This window comes from Gallus gallus, chromosome 2 (genome assembly GCF_016699485.2).
Source record: "Gallus gallus isolate bGalGal1 chromosome 2, bGalGal1.mat.broiler.GRCg7b, whole genome shotgun sequence".
Taxonomy (NCBI): domain Eukaryota; kingdom Metazoa; phylum Chordata; class Aves; order Galliformes; family Phasianidae; genus Gallus; species Gallus gallus.
The window spans coordinates 134,179,231-134,192,228 of record NC_052533.1 but is presented as its reverse complement, the minus strand read 5'-3'; positions in this window follow the sequence as shown (position 1 = coordinate 134,192,228).

Sequence of the window (12,998 nt, the reverse complement as noted above, 5' to 3'; positions counted from 1 at the left end):
CTGGATGCTCACAATGTCTTTTCTCTCTTCAGTTATTAATTCATCATCACTAAGAAGCTAGTTACCAATTTACAGTTCTCTGTTTTCATAGTAGCCCTTTCTGTTGTTGTCTGCTCAACTGCAGATCATGATGAGTGTTACTACAAACAAAAGCAATGTCTAGGATATGTTTTTCAGTAAACATAGCTATAATAAATAATGCAGCATTAACAGAAAAAAAAACAAAGTTATTAACATAATCACTTGTGCTGATTTTTTCATAGCCTTGTCTATACTGTCAAAATCACCACATTACAGACAACTTGGTGGCAGGGTTATCATAATCTAAATCAGTGCCCCAGAATAGAAACTATGTACATAATACTTAAGTGCAATATATTACTTTCACATGGATTGAAATTATTTTCCTTTAAAAAAGTAAAGCCTTTGCAATACATACATCAATTAAAAGCTTATAATGCATTTCAAAAATTTAGATTTTCTCTTTTGTTTTTCTAAGAGATTTCCAGATAGTACTTTCTCTCAAGCTGCTTGAATAAAGAATATTATGTGAAGATAATGTTAAAAATCGAAGGGACACAGTGCAAAGGCATATATTTACTGCACCAAACAGTGTACCCTACTCTGTTTACATGCAAAATTTTGAGGATTTAGAATTTTGTTGAATATGTAATTTTTTTTTCCAGCTATCCCTTCACAGCTATTACAGTTTATCGTTTTTAATATGTAAGATTCCTGCATAAGCGGGATATTTCCTCCATGCTATCAGCAAAGAATGCTGTTTATTATCCTTCCCACAGATGAAATTACAGGCCCTAAGGTTCCATGCAACTGAATGAAACTTCTAGAATGTTCTAGAGAAGTATCAACTGGAAGATGCTAAAATGAATCAAAGGCACTGACTGTAAGAATTCCAGCATGCAATGAATTCCCTCATTAATTCATTTCAGTGGCTAATCAATTAAATGCATGTACTTTATTTGTACTTTCAGACTTCTCTGGCCACTGGTTTTCTAGTCCAGGCATGGCTCTTACTAGTTTTGTTCCTGTTCTAGTATGTATAAACATTGGTCTCTAGCCTAGGATCTTTGCTATATCTTATCTGTGTAAAGTTTAAGGACAGGCTCAGAAAGTATCTGAAAGTTGCATTCTGCATTTTAAACTGTTGCTAGCTGACTACAGAATATCTGAAGTCTCCCACTGCACTCCCACTGAAGTCTCACTACTGCACTAGTAGCTTCTAGGGTCAAAATTTTATGCAGAGGCTGCATTTAACTCCCCTAGAGATAGATCTGGACAGCAAGAATGATGAACCTTCTCAAGATTGTTAACTTTTCATGTTTTCCTTTCCTTGTTCCATAAGCTCCAACTCCAGATGCAACAATAGTCCTTCCTCTTAGGTAAGTGTGTGGGACTCGCATTTCTAATGATCCCAGCAAAGAAAAAGGCACAGCTGCTCAAAGTTCTGAAGCAGATGGAGAACAGGGATTTCAGAAAGGGCTTTGTTGTGTCATATTTCTTATCTGCAGTTACCACTGCAACACTGCTCTATACTGGACAGATAGCACTTTGGCGATATGATATAGCTTTTAATCTAATATCAGGACTAAATAGCTACATAACAAATTTTTTTTCAACCCTTTCCCATAAAGCAGATTGTTCCATTTAGGAGGAAAATGGTGTCATTTTCGTGATATTCTCTGGTATGTTGCAGGTTTAATCAATTTTCCTTTGGACAAAATATGAGGAAATATGTAGACATTTTTTTCTGGCTTTCATGGTCACTTGTACAGCTGTACAATCTATCACTATTCTAATATGCTTCTCCATACTTCCCTCTCTCCTCATCCCACTGTTACTTTTGCTTTGATAGTTTTATTAATAAATTCCGTGATGGAGTATTTCAATGAATATGGAGAAAACATCAGTAATGGAAAGCAAACGTTTGAACATTGCTTCAATTCCATATATTTGCTTCACTTCCTGAAGCATTGCTGTTTGTACTGGAGAATGTCTCATGAATATCTATAGTTCCTTGTGTTTGTTATTTGTTTGAGCAGTTCTGTTTCAGGACAGCCCCAGAAGAAACCAAGCAAAATGCATAAAAGAATCTCTTCAGGGCACCATAAATTTTTAAGGCCAACAGGTATCATCTACATATGTACAACTCCCAGTGATGTTAGTGGAAGTTGCATGAACATACCAGAAAACAGATAACGTCCTTTATCATAACAAAGGAAAACATGAAGCAACAGTGTTTTGATGGAGACAGAAACTGGAGCTCATTAGAAGCGCCATCTGAGAAGCACTAATCCCATCACAACAGGAACAATTATGTGGTCAGCATTATTCTGTTGCTTAGCAGTCAGAGCAGCTTTCTAAAAAATCACTGCTTTTCCACAGTTTCAGTGTGTAGCAGAGAGCGGATAAGGATCAGGACTGAAATTTTCTGGTCTTTCCAGTTGCCAGCTGGGTTGGCTTCACTCATTACTGCTATAGGGATATGCAGTCAAGTCCAGAGAGTTTGCAGTCACAGGCTGTCATCGACACATATGGAGATACGTGAGCCATCTCTCTTTTTTCCTCCTCCTGTTTCAGTGAGCTCCCTGTGGACACAGCCAGTGGTCATCTGGATCCACACTGCAAGCTTTCAGCATCCAACAAGGACTCAGTGGTCAGTGATGACACACAGCTGCTTCTAGAAGCAGTTCATCGTATATTTGAACCGAATCCCTCTCCCAAAGCACTTGGTCCTCTTCATCCACTACAGACTGAAAACTGAATTAGTAACTGAGATGCCACAGTTTTAACTCCGATGTCAGTAGAGTGAAGCTAGAAATACATATTCAGCATGCCATAATTTTCTACCTTAGAGTCAGCTGCAAACATGTTATGACACAGGTGTACTGCAATGTATTGGTATCTGAGTTCAACACAAATTAGCTATACATTAAATGCTGAAGACATTTGCAAAGTTCAGTTGAGAACCTGAGAGAGCGATAGTCTTTCTGTTTTTCTGGCATGAACATTTCCTGATGATTTGACTAGTTGTCCTGAGCTCCCTACTTGGATCCCTCTTTGTCAGAAGGGAAATTGTAGTCCTACATTTTAAGAGTGCAGTTGGAGGAACTGGAGGATCTGTGGGTGAGGAAACTGCTTTAGCACTGGCAGCAACTGCTTACTCAGCAGCGCATGCAGTCAATGCATTTTACTAATTGTCTGTTTATTTCTGCACTCCTTGGCTGTTGAGACTTTGTTATAAGACAGGCCAGATGGCAGAGACATCAGCACCTGTAATTAAGAGAGAAATAAAGGCTGCAGCATCATGGCTTGTCCCCACCCTCTGTTTTTTAAAAAATTTTTTGGCTCTGCTATGGGTTCTGCATTTAGTGACACAGAGCTGTAGTCTGAATGCTAAATTTCTTTTAAAAAAAGTAACTTTTGTAAGACGGCTCTTAGGAATCAATTTTGATTTCCTAATTTAGATGATGACAGATTTGGGAAGGCCTCTTCTGAGATAACCTACTTATTGCCCATGAAGAAGTAGATGTAGTTATTATAAGCAGGCACATAGCAGTGTTTAAACAGAAGAGTTTAAAGGCAGCCAATGATGAAATTCTATAGACACAGCCTCTGCTGATATGTAACACCAAAGAATCAATTACCAGATGTAATTTTCTGCAGTGTATTTTTTCCTTTTAAATGAAATTGAAAATAAGAGGTATTTTTTTCTTTATTTTGTTTAGTTTTCCTAGAAAGTAGCATATGACATTTATTCTGTCAAAATTCTTAAGTATTCACATTTCAGTTCATAATGTGGAAAGAAAAAAAAATACCATACTAATATTTCCAGTCACCTCCTGATGGAAATTAACAAAGGCTTTTACCAATCAAGCACAACTTTGTGAAGATTACTGATAGTACTGAGCAAAGAATTTGCAAGATCAAGAGAGAAATATTCACAGTTCCTTAGTATATATTTATTTTGATCAAAAAGCCTGAATGTACAATTTTTCCCTTTGGTGTTCTGAAGTCTGTAGCTGAGAACCTGCTATAACACCAGCACATTAAAACACCTAAGCCGTTTACATTAGTATGCAAACTGTTTATTCAACCAAATGCACTACATATAGTATGTTTATATACCTTGCTCTGTTTATATAGGCTATTATTTGGTTTAAGAACAGAAGAACCAGTTAAAACTTACATGAGACAGTGTGTTGATAGTCTGGGACTTCTTTTCCCTTAAAATCTTCCTTAAATAGGTGCTCATCTAGCCTCTGTAGATGACTTATAGCAAAAAAATGCACCATAAAAATGACTGTTTTTTCCCTATTGCCCTATGACTACAGGACCTGTATGTCCTGGAAGTAAGATTTTGATTTCCTCAAGTGTTTCTAGCTTAGAGTAATGCTGTGCCAGTCCAACAAACGCCTTTGGCTGCCGACAAATTTTATTTTCTCTATCACTTTGGCTGCTCATCCATGACATGAAAACTTTCATCATACTGAACTCCATTATCCAAATGAGATGGGGCAGGGAGAGAAGCCTTAGTTTCTCCTTTTGTGTGTAGCTTGTAGGCAGTAATGCAGACACAATGAACTTATTGGAGTTGGGAGTAATGGTGTGAGATTGCTCACAACATTACTTTAGATGAAAATTGGGTATGTGCTGTCTGCACTGAAGGCTTCTTGAGGCTTTCTTTTCTGCTTTATTTGAATTATCTTCGCCTCAAGGATAATGAATAAGAAATTTTGCAAATATCTTTCCAGGTGGCAGTCATTCCTAAGCATCAGTTATGTAATGCTGGGATATTTGCCTTTAAGAAGTTTGTATGTTTACTTGCACTATTTTTCTCAAATACTAATTATGAGTTACCCTGACAACCCTAACCCTCTGGAGCAATCATTTTAAAGTTGAAACCAAGGAGCAGGATCTTTAATTTAACCAAATTTTCTTTGCTTGTGTACTAAAAATTAAGAGTTTTATTCGCTCCTATTCACTTATCATACATCATAACTTCAGGCTTTTCTTTGTTGGTGAGTCTTGAAGTTCATTTCTGCTCTAATCACTGTCAGTTGCAACTTGTCATTGGCACCATGTTACTATTATCACTGTTCATTGTGTTATGATTATCATTGTGTTATGATATGACCTGGGACATCCGGGCCCCATTGCACTAGGTGCTGCATTAATACAGACCAGAAAGATGGCTGTAGGATCCCCCTTGAAATGATGTAGCATGTCTTTAAGTGCCAGTGGTAAAATAGCATGCCTACAAGATAATGTCCTATGAGAATACAGGCATAGATGAGGATCCCATTGCTGGAAGAAAGAAATCAAGCACACAATAAAGCCACAATTAAAGTGCAACAAACATAAGGTTATCATCAGACTGTGGCTTAGATTCAGAAAATATACACGGATATGAGGCAAGCATACAATCAAAGAGAGTAAACTATGTGCAAAAATACTTATTTATCTAATACCCACAAAGAGGTATTGTCTTTGATGCAAAATGCTGATGACCAATCTCCTTAGGAAAACAGGTTTTGCTCCTTGGCAAACATTTTACTCAGTATAACTTCCTGATAATCACAGTGTTGTGTGTCCCAAACCAGGAAACCATTTGCATCAAGAGACAAAAATGACCACAACCACATCACTTTCAAAATCAGATCTATGATTCACTTTGACTTGGCGTTGGTTGAGCATATCCTTTGTAAGTCGCACCACACCCACCTACAAAGGAATAAAACAGCCCAATAAGCAACCTATAAATTATTCAGTTTATCTCTGTTACAAGAACAGTTTGAGTTATTACTCCTATTCTTATACTCTTGAAAGACATTCAGGGTAGGAAAGAAGCGTGTGTATGTCTCTAAGGCGAGAGAGATGGCAGAGACGGACGCACATTTGCATGCAAGTTTCAATTTTAGATCCCAGAGCTCCAACAACTTCTGTTTTGGCTTCAATGATATTTGAAGGTTTTTTAAGAAATTGAATTTTTATAAAATATAGTGCACTGTACATTTAGGTTGACAAAGTTCTATTGTGTTGCAAAAGACAATGCAAATCTTGATGCTAGAAAGTGATTTCTCAAATTGTTAACGTTTTGTCCTTGCATTTTCTCCTTGAAATCTATTCTGAAGATGAATAGGGTTAAACAATTGGAAATTCAGTTCATTGGAAGGAGATGTTATGTAAAACTAAATTTTGCTTTACCTAGTGGAAGATATACAGGCTAAAATACACTGAATAGTCAATGGTTTTGCATAAAGATAGTAAAGCTTTAAATTCCTTTATACTTCTTCTTGAATTTGTTGTGACTTAAAAATGCAAAGTTTGAATTAGATGGAGGGACATTTCCCTATATTTATGATTATTGCTTTCTGGCTGCAACATAATAGCACTGGAGCTGAGCAAATACATGTATACAAAGTGTGAAATCAATAACTTCCACCAATACCTCAGTTGCTTTAATAACCTAGCCCCTGAAACACTGGATTTCATTTCTGCTGATAGCAGAGGATAGCCATTCTGGGTTTGTATCATCTCGTGATGTGTTCTACTTGTATGGCCTTCAGAGTACTGATAAGAGAGGAGGAAAACCAAAGAATATAGAATGAAGTAAGCAAAAAGAGGAAATGGTGGACACACCAGATGATGTGGTATCATGGAAAGAGGAGTTTGGCTTCTATCAGTACCTGGATTTTTGAGATTTTTTTTTTAGAAGAGCATAATGGATTCAGCATACAGTTGCATGTTCAGAGTTATGTCCTCATGAAAGGCATGTGCAGGCACTCACAGAGGCACAGACAAATGGCATAGCAGAGCAGTAACATAAGTGCTGCAGTGTTTAATTCCCAAACAAAATGATCTAGAAGAGTATTCATCTTGGCTGTGGTCCTCATTACAGTCAGACCAAAAGCAAAGGAGTACAGCACCTTGACAACTGAAATCCCTTCATTGTCAACAGATGTGAGCACAGCTGCTCACACAGCACCGGTGTTGAAATGAGCACTCGAGCATGGGCTGACATGTGTTGAGGGCAGAACAGGGCACAGAGAATGTAGGAATCAAACTGGGGGCTGGGAGAACAACACTTTTTGTTCACAGAAGGCTTGATCATATGTTTAACAGGTTCAATCTGTTCTCATCCTGATATAGTAGCATAACCACATGGCTTTGTTATCTTGGTGCAGTCTTGTCAAATGAAAGGGATTTTTCAAATTAGAACCATATTCCGACAGTTGCCTGCAACACATAACTATACGGTCCTCTGTACTGCAATGCTCCAGGGCTGTCTCCTCTCTGTGATGTGCAGTCTAACTTGAGGGAGAAGCCAGGGAACACCAGGTTACCCTTGCTATGGTGAGACTTTCCTTCTGTTATCCTTTTCATCCGTCATGAGGGATTTGGAGCTTTCTATTTAGTTCTGTGATTGCTCCTTTGCAAAGTCTGGCTGGCAGAGCGCTGTGCCCATTACTTTATTGTAACAGAAAGGGAAAAACAAGAACTACACTTTTTTTATTGTTCTTTGATTTTTCTCCCATTTTTCTCTTTACTTGGGAGTTAAGCGGACTAAAGTTAAGAAGACCCTTTTCTGACTCCTCCTACTTGATTCTATTCCTGACATTTGCTTTTCCCCAGCCTCTCCCCACAACTGCTCAACTTTTCCTGTTCTCCTTCCATACCTTCTCCCTCATTTCTGAGTACTTCCCTGAAGTTTCTCTTTTCCCTCACAGTCTGTAGCTTCCACAGTATTACCAGTCTGGAAGATAATATGTGTAGCTATAGTTGTTCTGTATTTCCAGCAACTGCTCTGTTGGCTTCTCTGTAAGGAAGGCAACAAGATGAAAAGTCTCCCTGCTTATAGACACTTTATTCTCTCCCGCAGCAAACACAGGCAGCTCAGGAGCTAAATAGTGACCCACCTGCTTGATGCAGTAAGTGCCTGTAGGTGCAGCTCTTTCTGCAGTGTTTCAGGCAGAATTTTCTCTTTAGATTAGTTCCCAGTTTCTAGTTTATTCAGAACTGCTTCATCCTGCTGTGGATATAAATGCTTCACAAAGATAGAACCATTGCAAAGCTCATAGGGAATAACACTGATTTTTTCTTATATGTTGCTGCCGTTCTCTGCAGATTTGAAAACATATCACTAACACTATCACTTGTTTTACACCTTCCAACTAGGTAAGAACTTCACTGATGCCATAGAAAAATTCAGGACAAGATTTACAAATTGGAAAGTTTGATGCTCTATGATGCAATTCACATTAAGACAACAAAATAAACAGTCTGATTCTCACTGCAGTTATTTGTAAGTATCTCCATATTTAGGTACTTGAATATGAATTTGGCTATATAACTTGGAGCACTTTGACTTTGTTAGGGGGACTTGTTCAAGGTGATATAACGATTAAGTGGCAGAATTGGAAACAGACCCAGGTCTTCCAGTTCCCACAACACAGAAAAATCACTGGCTCATGCTACTTCCTCCAGGCTCAATCTATATTTAATGTGAGTATTGTATCATTCAAAGAAAAAATAAATGGTTCCAAAACCTTACATGCATAATTTGGTTTACACAAAATTGACACTTTTCTGTAACAGGATATAAAATTTTATCTGCACAGCTATTCAGCAGTGTTGCAAAGGCTGTAAAAAACAAAACAAAACAAAAAACCCTAAAACATTAAAACATTCGAATCGCAGAGGAATAATATTGGGGTGCGTTTCATGCTTGGTTTTCTTAGTGCAAAATTTAGAATTGATTCCTCAGTTGAATCAGTAACAACAAGAGCTTGATCTGACATGGTGTTTTGGCACAATTTTGATCCTACCTTTTCCTATCCAAGCAGTTGTTCTGAAGAAATCAAATTAAATCAAATTACTGATCAAAGTCAAAAGTAAAAGTAATTACAATTTAGTACTTTGCATAAAAATAATGTGTCTCAGTTTTGGATAAGAAAGTATTTTTAGCATTTTTCTTATATAACATGGCTGAAATTATATGAAAATACCTGATATATATATATATATATGACCTGATATATATAGCTCAGCCCCTTGAATAATTTTTGTACTTTTCAAAATTATAGGAAAAAAATATTTATAAAATAGTAGGAAGGAAATGGCATAACTGAGACTAAAGACAGAGTTTATTAATCTGATTTTTTTTTTTAATCAAAATAGGTCTTCCTCTGAATCCATAATATGAATGTTGAATAGAAGACAACCAGTGTTTATTGAAAAATGTGCTGATTATTTTCCTGCTTGTTCTTGTAAAGTGATAGTACGGTCATAATATACATACAAATTGTGATTGCTTGGGTTAATATACTCAATTTTTTTGAAATTTTCTAGCTTTGGCATTTTTGTTTAAAATAAAAGTAGGAAAAATAATAAAAAACCCACTTGAGTCATCAGTATTCAGAATGGCATGAAAATCACTTTCCACTTCTTGATATTTCTGCTGAGCTTTTTTCATTTTTAGTCATTGTACTAAAACTCAGTATTATCACCCCAGCTGAGCTTGAGAGAACAAAACAGGCTAAATAACAAAGTGATGCCCAGACATTTACACTTCAAAGGAGCTTTGCAAAGAGCAAACTTCTCATACTTAATGCCACTGATTTATTACTCCTTAAGAAGTCATCTTATGCCCCAATCCTTATTATTCACGGACTTGTGAGGAAACCCAATATATTCAAAATGGCTCTGAGTGCATGAAGTAATTGCAGCATCAAAGCTCTGAACTCAATGAAATTGCTGTATGCACAAAGTCATTATCATGTGTTTGCAGGGCAGTGCTCTTTCTGAGCATGTAGGACACTGTGATCTTGCCTTTGATTTCTCCAAAGGCCTTGCTAATTTCCACCAATGTGCCATAGGATTAAGAGGATCAATTGCTCATGTTAAGAGTCTGCAACAAAATGTGGCACTGAAGGAAAGCAGGAGATTAACAGATATCAGAATCAGACAGTACTGAATTCAGGAATCACTAAGAATATTGAAAAAAAAAATGTGGATATAATCATTCATTCATTCAAGGAAGCATGGAAGAAGACCAAATAATGGAATACGAAATAATGTCTTAGGTTTCAGTCTGCCCAGAGTGTTACCAACAGGGAATTTTGCTCCTGCTTTTAATGGGAGAAGGAGCAAGTTCTTTTAACTTTGGAAATTATCTGATCTAAATAGCGTTTGACAGTAGAATAAAGATTTTGAAGATATCTGACCCAATTATTTAATGCCTGTGGTGTTCAATTTACATGTCAAAGCACCTGGGATACCACAATTGAATGCTCTGTGGGGAGGAACTTTCCACTCTGAGGATAAACTCATGCTTTGCTTAAGCTACCTTTCCCAGAAAGTGATATGCAAGAGTTAGTTTAATATGACCATTGTTTTTTAATCAGAAAAGAAGATCTGTAGGAGCCCAAGTATGAATTTAGAAAAGAAAAAAAAAAAAAATTACCTATGGGAAGGTAGCGCTAAACTAATATGATGGTAAATTAGAAAACAAAAACAGCCAAGAAGAACATCCATACACTTCACGTATTCATTGTTCAGCAGAATGAAAGCTTTTGATATTAAGTGGAATTACAATTACCATTTATACATGTGAGAAAAAAAATATTGGGAGTTTCCATATGCCTTTCCAGTAGACACCTCTCAAAGTTAACTACTTTTCAAGTGCGTCATTGAAGCCATACTCAAGAAATGATGAGACACAATTATTTAAAATAGAAAGAGAATTTTCCATTTTAATAATTGTGTCTCATTATATCCTGACTATGGATTCAGCCATGCCTTCAAGAATCTAGTTAGCTTTAAACACAACATTTAAACACGTGTTTAAGTTAAACCCCTTTGACTCTGAAAAGGGCCTTGATGTAGTTTCTGTTGCTGCATTATGAAGCTGGTTTTCCTTGTGCCCGCCTATGTGTGAGATTTTAAAACTCTGCATTACAGTTGTGTTGGAGAAAGCTGACTATCAGAAGGAGAGTCCTTATTCTTTGTTGCTTCAGGTCTTCTACATCTATTAGCATTTGTAAAAGTCAAATATATGAGGATGTAAAACATAGTCCCCTGTTTACGCAAGCAAGAGTAACTTGCACATCGTTTTTGCATGTGTTTTTTCTAAAACTTAACGTAGAATTCAAAAGGTGAGGCACTGTAGCATCAGTATTCAGAGCTATAAATTTACTGGGACTAAGAGCTCTGGATGTAAATTAGTAAGTTTTTTTTTTTTTTTTTTATAAATAATCCTCATATGAGGTACATATGGTTTTCTAGCAAGTCCTCAGCTCCTTAACATCCTGGTGAATTAGGCAAACTACACCTCTGATGCCCTTCACAGTGGAACAAAACTGTCAATGGACAAGTCCTAAACTTTATCTTATAAATCAGAAGACGACATGACTATGGAAATACGTCTTCCAAACCCCTTCAGAATACATAGGGGTTGTTCCTAAAGTAATGCCTCCTATTTATTTCTGTGGTAAATGCAACAGATACAAAGAGCACAAGAACATTATTTGATAGAGCAAATTCTCAGCTTCAAAACACTGTTTTTCAACATAGTCACCACAGTTAGCTATGCATTTTCACTAGCTATGAAAAAGAGCCTGCCTGATCATCCAGAGAGTGGCTTGTCTTTCAAATTGCTGTCACCACTGCTAAAATGTGCCATCCGCCACTCACTGTGCTTACATCCACTGCCCCATAAACATTCAGCAAACATCAATGAATGTTGATAGATACAATATTTTTCCTCGTGGGGTAATTCAGTTATGCAGCTTTGCTTCATACACACTTCCATGTCAGATGTCATTTTGTCAGACTGCACCTCTACTGCCATGTATAACACAGCATCAAAATGTAATGGAACATTGGTGGGAAGGTTCAGCCTCTACTGCTGCACCACCAACATCCATCTCTGATGTTGAAGGTTAACATTATAAAATAAGAGGCATTACTTTTGGAGCAACCCTATTATTTACTTTAGGGAAAAAATATTCCAAGTAGTTTTGATCCTGATTCTTAAAAAAAAAGTTCCTGCAGTACAGTAACATTGGGGAAATTCTTCACTAATTATTTTTTGCTTTAAAATTTAGATTCACCATATTTGGAATTCTTAGCTTATGGAGAATTTCTTTTGACAATTACCAGTCATCTTTTGGAAGCCAAATCTATACTGTTATTTCAATGTTTGCCCATTATTCGGGTACAGTGAGCTATAAAGATACTGAAGGAATGGGCTATAAAGATACAGAGGGACAGATCCCCAGATGATTTCAGTGCAATTGCATTGATTTACATCTGCTGAGGATATTTTTTTCCCACAGGTTTTAGCTCTGAGTGCTTTGCAAAACCCTGTGTATCATAAAACACTTGCAACTCTCTGTACATGAGAACATAATCTTTCTTATCAGAGGCAATAAAGATATCCATAGGATATAATTGTTCTGCTTAAGATAAAGAAACGATCCACTTGTAATTGCATGATTAACAGAAGGCCACGTGCTCGCTGCTCTTGCACACCAGGTCGAATCATCAGGGGATGAGGCAGAATCTGACTGCAGTTCTTGCAGTCCCTTCAAAGCAGGCTGAGCGTGAGAAAGTGAAAATGATTCCTTTCCTGCAACCCCACGCCATCGGCTGAACATTCGTAACTCTCACTTCTAGTGTGGATCTGCTGCGTTCATAGGAAATCCCGGCTGAGCCTTCCATAAAACACCTGCTCGGCACTGGAGAGCTGGCCATGCTGCATGCAGCACTGGTGCAGGGGCTCAGTGCTCCTGCCAGCTGGCAGCCCCGCGCCCACTCAGCACCAGGGACACCGCGCTGCTCCGTCACCATTCAGCCCCAAAATTATGTCTGCAGCCAACACCTAACACAAGCTTACGTCAGACCTTGGCCAAAACTCTGCTCTTAACAAGCAGTATATCCATCCGCCTTAGCAACAGCAACAGTCCATACAGAAAAAT